The 14542-nt window shown below is 37.1% G+C and overlaps 1 protein-coding gene across 12 annotated transcripts in view; it reads right to left on the reverse strand.

The window, feature by feature from the left end:
- SUGCT (succinyl-CoA:glutarate-CoA transferase) overlaps window positions 1-14542 on the reverse strand; it is a 792254-nt gene that overhangs the window by 273933 nt on the left and 503779 nt on the right. The window lies entirely within an intron of this gene.

A 14542-nucleotide genomic window follows, 5' to 3' on the forward strand; every position in this document is an offset into this window, starting at 1 on the left:
CACTGGACCACCAGGGAAGTCCCTGCCTCAGTTTTCTACGTAACTCCCTCAAGGTCCCCAGTACCTGGGGTGTACTATAGAGAGGGATCAGGATGCCTTGAGGTTAATGTCTCAGAGGAAGTCTTCAGTCGTCCTTTGCTAGTGGAAAGGTGCACACACTTAAAAGTTTTGCTTAAGTTTAAAGAAAATGCAAGGACTTTTCTAATGTAAGTGTGAATGTTTCCTCATGTTGAATGGGTCATGGTAATAAACTGGACATGGTTCTTCATCTCATTAGTCATTACTGTCTCTAGAGCCTCCCTTACTGTACTACTACGTTAGTACCAGACTGTCACCCCCAGATAGAATGACCTTGACTACACTGCCACGCATCCCAGATTTGGATCTGGGCACCACGGCCTCCATCACCAAAGAGAGCATACAAAATGCAGAACGGGAGATACGTGATTCCCGATCATAAATGTCAAAATGCCCTCCAGATCAGTTTACCAATGTGAAATATAGAATTTTTTCCCTATAAAACCTCATGAAACAAGGAGTAGTTACATCCTTTGTTGGTGGTGGGGAATATAATTACCTTTGACAATAGGATGTATCCTGGGGCTTTCAAAGCAAAACTATTATGCCTTTTATTTTTCTTTTACTTTTTGTGTGTGTGTGTGTGTGTGTGTGCAATCCTTTCTTAAACATTTGGTCTACAGATGGATAGACCTGTGATTTTAAATGGCCTAATGAGCCTCAGACAGACTTCTAAGTAACACTCATGAATAAGCCAAAGAGAGAGTCTCAGATGCTAACATTTACCATACTAAGAACTTCTTTTCTGTTTGCAGATCTTTTTCCCTTTTAAAAAGTTAACACTTATTGAACATAATATATCCTGAATCTTTCGCAGGTGTTAAGCAGCTGACTTTAATTTTTTAAAGAACCAAATCCATCTATTACCAAACCAAAAAAAATTAGCTCTATTTATTTAGGTTATTTTGACAGTAAATCCTTCCTCTCTAGTCTGTCCTAGGAAAACGATTGCATTTCTCTGTAAAAATAAACTTTCCATGAAGATTAAGACATGAGCTCATGTGGACTTGCTCCTTAAAAAACTGAAGGGTACAAAATGTGACATTACATTTTCTTTTCTCTAACCCTTTAATAATTCAGGATGGAGGGACACAAACCAGCAATACTGGCTTAAAAATGAAATAGTATATCTTTCTATAATGGTACGAAATGCTATGGCATGGCAAGTAGCTTTAAGTTAAGGCATTGTCTAGACTGGATGTGAAATCCCCAACGTGGGAGAATACTGCAGTAAGAAGGGATCAATCACAGGAGAGCAAATGAGATTTGGAAAAAGGAGGGGAAAATTAACAAAGACAAACTAAATTTTAATTCGTGAAAGGTTTGACCTTGGACTCAGGACTCTACCCTAACATCTGGGCTTTTTTTTTTTATCATAAATTTGTCAATGTTTTTGCTATTTTACCAAGTGATTATCTTCCGCTGTCTACGCCAAAGTGTTCTCTGCCTTCAGTCACCAAAGTAGGGACTAAATCAATAAAATAGGAGCAAAATAGGAACAGTTGCCTGGAGTACTACTCATTGTTAAAAAGGACCTTGACTTCATTGAAGGGACTGGCATAATAAAGGGTAGTTGGTGAAGTGGGATGCAGATTTGTCCAGTTTTCCAATGCATTGCTGCTATGATATTATAACTTTCTTTTAAAGTATTCCAGCATGGACAGGTGATGTATCCATGTGGGTTCATTTTCATCTATACCCTTGGGCTGGTCATCTGTGCTAATCAGGAGTACACACTCCAGGGTGGTTAGCTAGCATGGGAAACATCTTAATCAAAAGACAACTCAAGATACAATTATCACAAGAGAGTCCTCAGCTATCTTCAAATCTGATAAATACCAGGGGCTTTGTTCATTAGCATGACGGATATTTTTTTAAAAAATAGAAATAGTCTTTAATCAATGAAATTAGTGGCAAGATGTGTGATAGAAATATTGTAATGGCATTTCTACTTTCCCATAAATGAGGTTTAGGAATTTGGTAAAAGCTCAATTGTCTAAACTCTTTAGAATGGTGGCCTTGGCTCTCTGAAGAAGTCTTGTGTCCAGCCTCTGATTTGAAAAAGCATTGGTCACCACTTTCTGGAACTACAGGCAGCTACCAAGTCAACCAGAAATCACCTAAAATTTATGAATAACCAAATTGGCTAAGGTCCTTTTACAACAGTGGTCAAGAGACCTTCCTAAAAACCTGGGGCAAGTAAACCAAACTGGTTACAGTGTGGGATTAATTGGATCAAAATACCTATATTTTCTTCATGTCAGAAAAAAACATTTGTCTGCCCCTGTGTCTCATATAGATATACCATATGAGCAGATCACCCCTGGAAAAAATAAAAATAATTCATACCACTCACTCTGTGTTATTGCAGTGGAAATTTTTCTTATTATTTTGTTAAAAATCACCGAGTGATGTCTGGCTTTTTTTCAGTGAATTTACTCAGGAAGGGAAAGAAGGATTTCCCATCGATACCCTGTTTGTAGATTGTTTTCTTTCATTTGGTGACTGTAGTTCAGAAGGATTTTCCTGGTGAAGTAAGGAGGTATGGAAATTTTTTCTTGACAGCTAAATGTAACTCTAGATCAAGCCTTTTGTTTACTTCATAACACATTCATTCATTCCTGCTCATGGATAGGGAGCAAAGAAAGTGGTAAAAAAAAAAAAAAAAAAAGGTCTCCATGGTTGCCAATAAAACAGTGTGAAGCAGGAGATAAAATAGGAGCAGTACCTTATATTTTTGCTGCTGTGGCAGCCTGTCTCCAAGATGGCAACCAATGATCCTTGCCTTCTGGTATTCATGCACTTGTGTGGTCTCCTCCCATATTTTGAGGGCTGACCTGCATCATCAATAGAACACTACAGAAATAATGGTGTGTGAACTGAGAGCAGATCAGAAAAGATACTGCAGCTTCTGCTTTCATCTCTTTAATCTTTTTCTCCGGGAAGCCAGTTGCCATGCCCTGGGGAGAGGCTTACTGGAGAAGAACAGAAACCTACCACTAACAGCCTGCACCAATTTGCTGGCCATGTTTCTGGGTTATCTTGAAAGCAGACCGTGCAACCCCAGTCAAACTTTCAGATGACTAGAGCCCAGGCCAACAAGTAACCACAAACTCATGAGAGACTCCAAGGCAAAACCACCCATCTAAGCTGCTCCTGAATTCCTGACCTACAGAAACCATTTATTTTGTTTAAAGTCACTATATTTTGGAGTAATTTGTTACATAGCAATAGATAACTAATACAGCTGCTAACCCAACAGCATTTTTAACTCCATTCTCTTTTGACTGTTATATACTGTAGAGATTTTAAAAAGCAAGATGCTAATTTTCTTATTAGCCTCCCTTGTAGCTACAAGCAGCCCAGGAACCAATTTTGACCAATGAGACATAAGGAGAAGTCTACTAAGGTAGTTTTCTTATAAAAGGAACTGTTTCAAAGAGAGAGTTCACTTACACAGCTCCCTTCCCCATGTTTCTGCTTTGAAAATAATGTCTTAAAGCTGAGGCAGCTTTCTTATAGCTGGGCTGCAGTAGGCATGAGAATGAAAAACTAACAGCAAAGGATTGTGGGGCAAACAGGAGAGAGCTTAGGTTCCCGGTAACACTGCTGTCTAGGTGAACTAGTGCTGGCTACATCCTACCACCTTGGTAGGTGATTAAAATAAACCCTATTTTTATAGCACTACTAGCTGGGGTTTCTATTACTTGCAGCTGACAGCATTCCTAATTGATGCAGACTTTGAATCAAAGAGGGAGTGCTTTAAATAACAAACCCTAAAATGTTGAATTGGCTGATGAGAAAGGAGAGGACAACAGGCTATGAGGTTCCAAGTATTCCTGTTTGGAAAGAGGATTACCTTGGTTATACAGTGATGAAGCATTTGTTTTAACTGTTGCCTGTTGGGATGCATACTGAAGAAAAGATGTAGCATTAGGGGAAAATGTAGAAAAACTGGTTGTAATAGCTTATTTTTCCAAGCACCCTATTTCTGCATATTTCAGAATGTTTAGAAAACTCACATGGGGAGGTGAGTGACTTTTCTGGGCACTTTACGGCATGGCATGTCAAATAGTAAGAACTTTTACACACACACACACACACACACACACACACACACACATACACACTGAGTGGTCAGGTCCTTCTGATGGCTTTGGGTTTGTATGCTTGGTTTACATACAATCTTTGTATGAAACTAAATAGGCGACTTTAAAACATAAGGTATTTTTCTCCTTTTGGCTTTCCTCTGTTTTGATAAATACCAGTCAAGTAAACTTTTTGTAAATTTTGATTTATACTTTTCCCATTTAGCCCCTGAATGGGAAATAAAAATTGGCAGGCATAAGAGCTCATGAAACATATTTCACTTTTTGCTCTACAATAAAATAACAATCATTAGAAAAGTAATAGTGGGCTTCCCTGGTGGCGCAGTGGTTAAGAATCCTCCTGCCAATGCAGGGGACATGTGTTCGAGCCCTGGTCTGGGAAAATCCCCCATGCCACAGAGCAACTAAGCCCATGAGCCACAACTACTGAGCCTGCACTCTACAGCCCGCAAGCCACAACTACTGAGCCTGTGCTCTAGAGCCCGCAAGCCACAACTACAGAAGCCCGCATGCCTAGAGCCCGTGCTCTGCAACGAGAGAAGCCACCGCAATGAGAAGCCCACGCACCGCAACGAAGAGTAGCCCCCGCTCACCACAACTAGAGAAAGCCCGCGCGCAGCAACGAAGAAAAGTAATAGTAACCATATATCAATCCTGTACTGTTTTAAAGCACATTATATGCATCATTTTATCCAATCTTCACAACAACTCTATAAGTTTTAACAGTCCTTTTTGCCAAATGAGAAAACTGAGGATGCTTTCAAAGTAAGCCCAGCATCGTGTGGCTCCAGACTTCTGCTCATATCATTATGCTCTAATTCCTCCTAATGTTTCTGTTACTGTTAATTCTATTGCTTGACTATTTCTCAAGGTTGTCTCCTTCCCTGATGTGACTGGCCTCCACCTCCTCACTGGTCTCCCTGGCTCTCCTCCAATCTGACTGCAGCCACAGATGTCTTTCTCGAGTCTATACTTGCTCGTGTTTACACACTGTCGTTTAAAGAATTAAGTCAAAGCTCCTTGACAGGGCACTTCTGAGTTCTGTGTCACTCACCCTTTACTTGCCCCCCAGCCTCTACTCTGCATTCCTCCCTGTTTTGACACCTCTTTATACCTCCTCTTAATACTCATTTGATGTCCTATCCATGCTGGGTTTCTCCCACTTACCTAAGCTTTTTCTGTCCCAGACTTTTGCAGTCAATGCCGCCTCTGCCTGGAGCACTTCCTCTGACTCTTCTGGTCTGAACTCTCACAGGCTTTTCCTCTTAGACATCACTTCTGAAGCACCTTGTGCTTCTATAAATTTCAGTCCTCACTGGCTTGTCTCTCTCTTAGCTTGAATGTATAAATAATTTTCACCACCGTGCTCCCGGTGTTCAATATAGGTTCAAGTCATTCATTCTTTAAAAAAAAAAAAAATGCTTGTACCCTCATTTAAATAAAAATTGACCAAGACACAGCCCATTCTAAAGAGTGAACAATTGCTAAGGAACAAAAGTGAAGCTGTACTCCATCCATTGATTTATGTTACAACTAGCACCATCTTATCAAAGTAAAGCTTTGTTGGCACACTGCATGCTACCCACACATATAGACAACATTCTGCTAGTTTCACAGATACAGCAAAGATCCCAGGCACCTGGTCTAACTAAACTTGCACATTTAACTAGTCATTCTCCTTGTGAAATATACCAAATTTTCTACACAAGAGAATGTATGTGTATATAGCCAATGTATATTTTATACATGTATTATGGAACGTACGGAATTACACATTAGAATATTCTATATATATAATTATATAGTCTCTCTATATAATTAATTATAATTATCTAACAGAACAGATTCCCTTTCAATGTTAGAGTTATGTCAGCCTAATTCATGTCCTCTATCACCTTCCTAAACTCTCTGAGTAGACCAGATTCAATCAAAACTTGCTTTCCCAATATTCAGCATCCCACTGCCACCTTCTACACCATGGGTGAGAGAGCACCTCCTCTTTGTCTAATAAATCACCAATTTAGTTTTCTATACTTCTTACTATCACCAATACAGATTCTAATACTGCTATGTACTTAAATATTTCTTGAAAACTATCCCTATATCAACACCCTCAAAAAAAAAAAATTAACCTGGATCTCCCCTTATCTATTTTTAACGATAGTCATTTTTTTTAATTTCCCTATTTATTTTAAGATTTATTTTAATTTTTGTATTTCCCATTGGATGAAGCTATTCTTTCTCAGAAATTCAAGCATGTCCACAGAGGCCAGAATTTTGGGTCTCCATCCAACTTCTTTCCTTCTGTGCTTGATGGACATACTCTGTGGCTATCAAATGGTTCACTATTATCTTTGGTTTTCGGTTTTCGTAAGTGTTTGTCTTCTCTTACGTCTTCATGAGTATTTGAGTTAGGAAAGGGCATATCACGAAATGTAAATATGATGCCATTTTGAAATGAAAGGCCCTGCCTGTCCTTCAAGGATCTCTCCTTCTGCCGTAGGTGGCACTAACCAGCTGTATTTCTTGGAAGAGAAGTGACAAATTAGGCAACAGGGCACTTGGCACGGCAAGGTAAACGAAGTTTCCACAGACTATCTCCTGTGGTCAAAGTCTCCATTTTATGCAGTCACTCCGTATAGAACATTCACTCCTCCTAGGAAGAAATAGCATTCAGTACTTTAGTAACAAACTTGTTCTTTCAGAAAAAGAAAGAACAGCCTCACATCTTAACCCTTTTACATTTCTTCCCTTGATAATATTTAATTTTTAACTACTCTTCCTCTCCAAACTAATTTCAGTAGAACTTTTGAAGTTTAAAATCTGTGACTGGTTTTCATTGTTGTTACTGTTGTGGTTGTTTGTTGTTGTTGGGTTATTTTTTTGAATTTTATTTTATTTATTTTTTATACAGCAGGTTCTTATTAGTTATCTATTTCATACCTATCAGTATACATGACATGTATACATGTCAATCCCAATCTCCCAATTCATCCCACCACCACCCCTCCCCCGCCACTTTCCCCCCTTGGTGTCCATGCGTCTGTTCTCTACATCTGTGTCTCTATTTCTGCCCTGCAAACCGGTTCATCTGTTGTTGTTTTAAGTGAGTTTGGCAGGAAATCAGTTTGGGGAGTAGAAGAGGTATCTAGAAAGATATCTGTAATATCTTCTAAGGTAGCAAAAACTCGTGCAAAATTGGGGGAGGAATTATTTATCTCCAATAGGATTAATAAAATCACAATGCATACAATTTTTGGCACTGAAACATAAAATTGGCTCCAAAGCACAGGTAATTTTGTTTCAAAGACCAGTTATTGTTAATAATATTGCAATGAATCTGTGTTTGCAAATATTTCATTGAGATAACTGTTTTCAATTATTTCTGAATACATACCCAGAAGTGGGATTGCTGGATCATATTCTATTTTTAATATTTTGAGGAACTGCCATATCGTTTTCCAAAACAGCTGCACCATTTTACATTCCCAGCAGCAGTGCATGAGGGTTCTAACTTCTCCACATCCTTACCAAAACTGGTTATTTTCTGGTGTTTTGATAGTAGCCATCCTCCTGGGTGTGAGGTGATACCAGCTGTGGGTTTGATTTGCATTTCCCTGATGTTGAGCATCTTTCATATGTGTGTTGACATCTGTATATCTTCTTGGGGAAATGTCTATTCAAGTCCATTGCCTATTATTTGGTTATTGGGTTACTCGGGTTTTTGCTGTTGAGTTGTAGGAACTAAAGATGAACATTTTTCCATGTCATTTGTATATCATCTTAGATGAAGTATCTGTTCATGTCTTTTGCCCATTTTCTAATCAGATTTTTTTTACTGTGGTATTGAGAATTTTTGTTTGTTTGTTTGCTTGTTACTAGGAGTATTAGTCCTTTGTCAGTTATGTGGATTGCAAATATTTTCTCCCATTCTGTAGCCTGTCTTTCATCCTCTCAACAGGGTACTGCAGAGAGTAAAGTTCCTAATTTTGATGAAATTCATCTTACCATTTTCTCCCTTTATGGATTATGCTTTTATGTCAAGTCTAAGAACTCTTTGCCGGGTCCTAGATCCCGAAGATTGTCTCCTGTTTTCCTAAAAGTCTTATAGTTTAATGTCTTACATTTAAACCTGTGATACATTTCGAGTTAAATTGTTGTATAAGGTAGACAGGTTTATTTTGTTTATTTGTTTATTTGCCTATGGATGTCCAATTTATCCAGAACCATTTGTTGAAAAGGCCATCTTTCTTCTATGAATTGATTTTGCATCTTTGTCAAAAATTAGTTCGGCATATTTATGGGGGTCTATTTCTGGGTTCTTTCTTCTGTTCCATTGATGTATGTTGTCCCTCTTCCAATTCCACAAAGTCTTTAGTACTGCAGCTATATACGTCTTGAAATTGAGTAATTTCCCCCACTGCATTATTCTTTTTCAAAACTGTTTTAGCTAGTCTAGATCCTGTGCCTTTAAACTTAAAATTTAAAAGAAGTTTGCCTGTATCTTGCTGGGATTTTGATAGGAATTGCATTTAACCTATACAGTTGTCCCTCGGTATCTGCACGGGATTGGTTTTAGGACCCCTCGCAGATACCAAAATCCAAGGATGCTCGAATCCCTTATGTAAAATGGCATAGTACAATTGGCCCTCTGTATCCATGGATGGGACCCACAGATACAAAGCATCGACTATATATCAGTATTGAGATAAGTGACATCTTTTCTATGTTGAGTCTTCTAATCCATGGACATGTCATGTCTCTCCATTTAGTTAAATCTTCTTTGATTTCCTTCATCAGCAATTTGTAGTTTTAGCATACAAGTCCTATACACGCTTTGTTAGATTCACACTTAAGTATTTTATTTTTATTTTTGAGAGATTGTAAATGGTACTATATTTTTAATTTTAGTGTCCAAAGGTTCATTGTCAGTATATAGAAATACAATTGATTTTAGTATGGTTAACATGCATCCTGTGATCTTACTGAGCTCACTTATTAGTTCTAGGGGTTTTCTGTAGATTTCTGATGATTTTCTATGTAGTCAATTATGTCATCTGCAAACAAAGACCATTTTATTTTCTTCTTTCCAACGCTTATGCTTTCTATTTCCTTTTCTTGCCTTATTGCAGTGGCTAGTACGTGCAGAACTTTGCAAACACTCTTTATCAAGTTGGTAAATTTCTCCTCTATTCCTATATTTCTGAGAGTTTTACTATGAATGCGTTTTAAATTTTTGCCAAGTGTTTTTTCTTCATTGACTGATAAGATCACTTGACTGTTCTTCTTTAGCCAGTTAATATGGTGGATCCATGGTAATCCATAGACTGGAGGACTCAACATAGGAAACATGTCAGCTCTCCCCAAACTGATGTATAGGTTTGACACAATTCCTTTCAAAACTTCAGCAAGACACATATAAGCTTGTATTTTCAAATACTGTACCTTGCATCTCTGGAAAAAACCCCACTTTGTCACAGTGTATAACTCTTTCTACATATTGCTGAATTCTATTTACAAATATTTTTCAAAGATTTTTTTACTTCTATATTCCTGAGGAATATTGATCTGTAGTTTTCTTTCCTGTACTGTCTTGTCTGGTTTTGGTATCTGAGTAAAACTAGCATCATAAAATGAACTGCAGTGTACTCTATCCTCTTTTAATTTCTGAGAGAGATTGTGTAAATTGTGTAAAGTTAGGGTTCTTTTTTAAACACTTCCTGGGGGGGGTTAAAATTATGACTTCAGTTTCATTAATAGTTATAGGGCTATTCAAATTATCTATTAGATTATTTAATTATTTTATATTGGGTGAGTTGTGATAGTTTGTGTTTATTGAAGAAGTGGTCCATTCCATCTAATTGTCAAGTTTATACTCATACAGTTGTTCATAGCATTCCTTTATTATCCTTTTGATGATGTCTGCAGGGTCTGCAGTAATATCCATTCTTGATATTACTCATTTCTGTCTTCTTTCTTTTTATCTTTGTCTGTTTTATAGAGGTTTATCAATTTTATTAGTCTTTTAAAGAACCAGCTCTTTGTTTCAATGATTTTCTCTATTGCCTTTTCTATTTTTAATTTCATTGATTTCTGCTCTTACCTTTATTAATTCCTTCCTTCTGCATCTGTTTTATTTTGCTTTTTTCCTAGGTTCTTGAGGTGGGAGCTTAGCTTATTGATGTGAGACTTTTATTTTTTTCTGATGTTTGCATTTAGTGCTAAAAATTTCCCTCTCGGTGCTGCTTTAGCTGCATCTTGCAAATTCTGATACACTGTATTTTCATTTTCATTGTGTTCAGTTTTTTGTTTGTCTGTTTTTTACTTATCTTGAGATTTCCTCTTTTATCCATGGATGATTTACTTATTCACAAGTGTGTTGCTTAGTCTTCCAGTGTTTGGAGAGTTTTCTATTATCTTCCTGCTATTGATTTCTAGTTTAATTTCATTGTGGTCAGAAAGTACACTCTATGATTTCAATTCTTTTAAATTTGTTGAGGTTTTTCTTGTGGTCCAGGGAATAGTCTATATTGGTATATGTTCTGGGGACACTTGGAAAAAATATGTATTCTGCTACTGTTGGATGTCAGTTACATACTATTGGTTGACGGTGTTGCTGAGTTCTTCTATTTCCTTGCTGGTTTTCTGTCCAGTTGTTCTACAGGTTACTGAGAAAGGAGTGTTGAAATCTCCTACTATAATTATAAATTTGAGTATTTCTCTTTTCAGTTCTATCAGTTTGAACTCACGTATTTTGCACTCTGTTGCCTGCTGCTTACCCATTTAAATTTGTTATCTCTTCTTGATTTATATACCTTTTTATCATTATATAATACCCCACTGTGCCCCGATAATTTGCTTTGCTCTTAAGTTGACTTTATTTGGATATTAATATAGTCACTCTTGCTTTCTTTCGATTAATGTTTTCAAAATACCTTTTCCCATCCTTTTACTTTCAACTTACGAATTTTATTATATTTAAGTGAGTTTCTTGTAGATTGTCATGTTTTTTAATCTGCTCTGCCAATCTTTATTTTTTAATTGGTGTATTTCAACCGTTTACCTACAATGTAGTTTTTGTATATTTTAGGACTTGAGTCTACCCTTTTGTTTTGCGTTTTCTGTTTTTCTCTATTTCTTTTTCCTGCCTTCCTGTGTGTTACTTGTACATTTTTAAAAATTCTATTTTGGTTTAGATATGGTGTCTTTATTGTATTTCTTTATATAGCTTAGCTACAGTGTTTTTGAACTGTATCTCTTTATATAGATATTTAAGTGGTTGCTCTAGGTATTATATATGCCTATTTTTAACTGTCCACAGGTATTGTCATTTTGCCGGTTTAAATGTAGAAACTTACTACCCTTTACATCTCTTTACCCTCTTTTATTTATAATTGTCTTACTTAGTTCCTCTACATATTGATACATTTAGAACTAGCTCAGTGTCTGAATTTTTGCTTTAACACTCAACCATAATTCAGAAAATTCCAGAGAAATCTAGTGTATTTACCCATATTTTTACTTACCATGTTCTTTCTTCCTTCCTTATGTTCCAAGATTTCTCCTCCCCCCTCCTCCAACTTTCATTTTTATTTAGAGAGTTTCCTTTAGTTATTATTTTAGGGTAGGTCTGTTAGTGACAAATTTCTCTTAGGTTTTTTCAGCTGAAAAATGTCTCTATTTTCCCTTCATTCCTGAAGGATTTATAGGAGGTTCTGGGTTGACAATTCTTTTCTTTCAGCACTTGAAAATTATTGTGCCAATTCTTTCTTGGCTTCTGTGATTTCTGATGAGAAATCTTCTGACATTTGAATTGTTTTTTTCTCTATAGGTGAGATGTCATTTTTTTATGGTTAAAGATTTTTTTCTATGTCTTTAGTTTTCGGAATTATGATGTGTTTGGCATGGATTTCTTTGGTTTTTTTTCTTCAAGATTTGCTTGACTTCTTAAATCTCTACATTTATGTCTCTCGCCAAATTTGGGAAGTTTTTAGTTATTATTTCTTCCAGTACTTTTTCAGCCTCACCCTTTTTATTCTGTCCTTCCAGGATGCCAATAACAGGAGTGTTAAATCCCACAGGTCCCTGAGGCTCTGTTCACTTTTTTTTTTTCCAGTCTATTTTCTCTCTGTTTTTCATATGAGGTGATTTCTAACATTCTATCTTAAAGTTTATTGATTTTTTTCTCTGGCCCCTCCACTCTGCTGTTGACTCCATCCACTGAGGGTTTTTTTAAAAAAATATTTTATTATTTTTAGTTCCAAAATGTCCACTGGGTTCTTTTTTATATCTTCTATATCTTTGCTGAGACTTTCCATTTCTTTGCTTAGACTTTCTATTTTTTTCTTTCGTTTCAAGCATTTCATAATAGCTAGTTCAAGCATTTTAATTATGGCTGCTTTAAAATATTTGTCAGATAATTCCCGCATCTCTGTCATCTCAGTTTTGGCATCTACTGATTGTCTTTTTTCATTAACCTTGAGATATCCCTAGTTCTTGGTATGATGAGTGATTAAAACCTGTGCAATGTGAGTATTATGTTATGAAATTCTGGATCTTATTTAAACCTTCTGTGTTAGCTGGCTTTATTTACTCTCTTTCAGCAAAACCCTTTCCTCTCCTCCCTCCCTTCCTTCTTTCCTTTTTACTGTATTTATGTATTTATTGGCACATGGAACGTTAAAATGGATTGAATTATTAAGTCCAAGACATTTCACATAACCCTCTCCTACTCTGCAAAAGCCCAGCAGTTTGGAGGGGAATAATCCCACCTTCAGCTTCAGAGGTTAGCCTCCTTTAGCCTAAGCCATTTTCAGTTGCCCCTCTGCCCTCATCAGCATTAAAGATTTGGGAACAGGCACATAAGCCAGGCTTAAGCCTTTCAGCACCTAGTGGCTCTCAGGCCTTAGCTATAGTTTATTAGAAATGTCCTAATTGGCCCAGTCAGACTAAAGCAAAGCACCCTCCTTCTCCTCTGAAGGTGACTTAGGAAACATGCAGCCATAATTGCTGCTGGCAGCAGCTCTGTGACCTTGAAGAAAGTCTTCTGAGGACAAAACAAACATATGGAGAACAGAGACTCAAAGTCCGAGCCCTGATTCACCACACCCAGGGCCCACACTATGCAGGATTTTCAGTTACTTAAGTCAATAAATCAGTAGTTCTCATCCCTGGCTGTCCATTAGATTCCTCTGGGAAGCTTATGGATACCTGAGACCCATCCTGTTTAAGTGTTCTGAGCTAAGCCCCTGGCATTTATATTTTTTAAAAGCTCCCCAGATGATTCTAACGCTCCTCCAAGGCTGAGAACCACTACAATCAATCCTCTTTATTGTTGACGACTACTGAGTTAGGTTTTCCCTTACTTGCTCTTGAAAGCATTCTAACTCCATATTTCCAAAATTTAACATGCATAAAAAAAATCACTTGATGATTTTCTTAAAATGCAGATTCTTATTCATGGCTCTACAGTGAGTATTAGTTTGCTAGGGCTACTATAACAAAGTACCACAAGCTGAGTGGCTTTAAAAAAGAAATGTATTCAAATTCTGGCATCTAGAAGTCGAAAATCAAGGTGTTGGTAGAGTTGGTTCCTCCCAAGGACTCTGAGGAAAGGATCTGTTCCAGGCCTCTCTGCTTGGCTTGTAGACAGCATCTTTCCTCTATACATGTCTCTCTGTGTCCAAATCTCCCCTATTATTAGGATACCAGTCATAGTAGATTAGGACCTACCTTAATTACCTCACTTGAACTTGATTACCTCTGTAAAGACTCTATTCCAAATAAGGTCACAGTCTGATGTTCTGGGGGTTAGGATTTCATATAAGAATTTTGGTGAGACACAGCTTTCATCCAAAATGGGTGGGGATTGATTATTTGCATTTCTAATGAACCTCCAACTGATGGCCATACTGCTGGCCCACGGATCACACTTTGAATAGCAAGGTCCTACCTGATATGTTTCTTATGCTTAAGACTGAGCAGAATTGAAGCCCTGCTATTCCAAGATGAATGGCCTTGCCTCTACCTGAGGCATAACCAGCTAGTGGGCAGAATGCTAGAAATGGACTACTGGCCATGGATGTGGTATGGATTAATTTAAGAACACATGTACAAGAGACCACCCCACGCACAGAGGGTCTCCTCTAAGAGAGCTAGTTGGGAGGAGGACCTTTAAGTAACCAAACACATATAAATTCACTGTACCAAAAGGTCAGAAATAATTTTCTCTTGATGACTTTAAAAATAATACTTTTACATAACTTTCTTTTTTCACAAATTTTTCAATATTTTTGAAACATGTATGTATTATATTAATAAGTGGAAAGAAATGTTATTTTTAAAAGAATTATCCT

This window comes from Balaenoptera borealis (genome assembly GCF_965194805.1).
Source record: "Balaenoptera borealis genome assembly, chromosome: 7".
Lineage (NCBI taxonomy): Eukaryota > Metazoa > Chordata > Mammalia > Artiodactyla > Balaenopteridae > Balaenoptera > Balaenoptera borealis.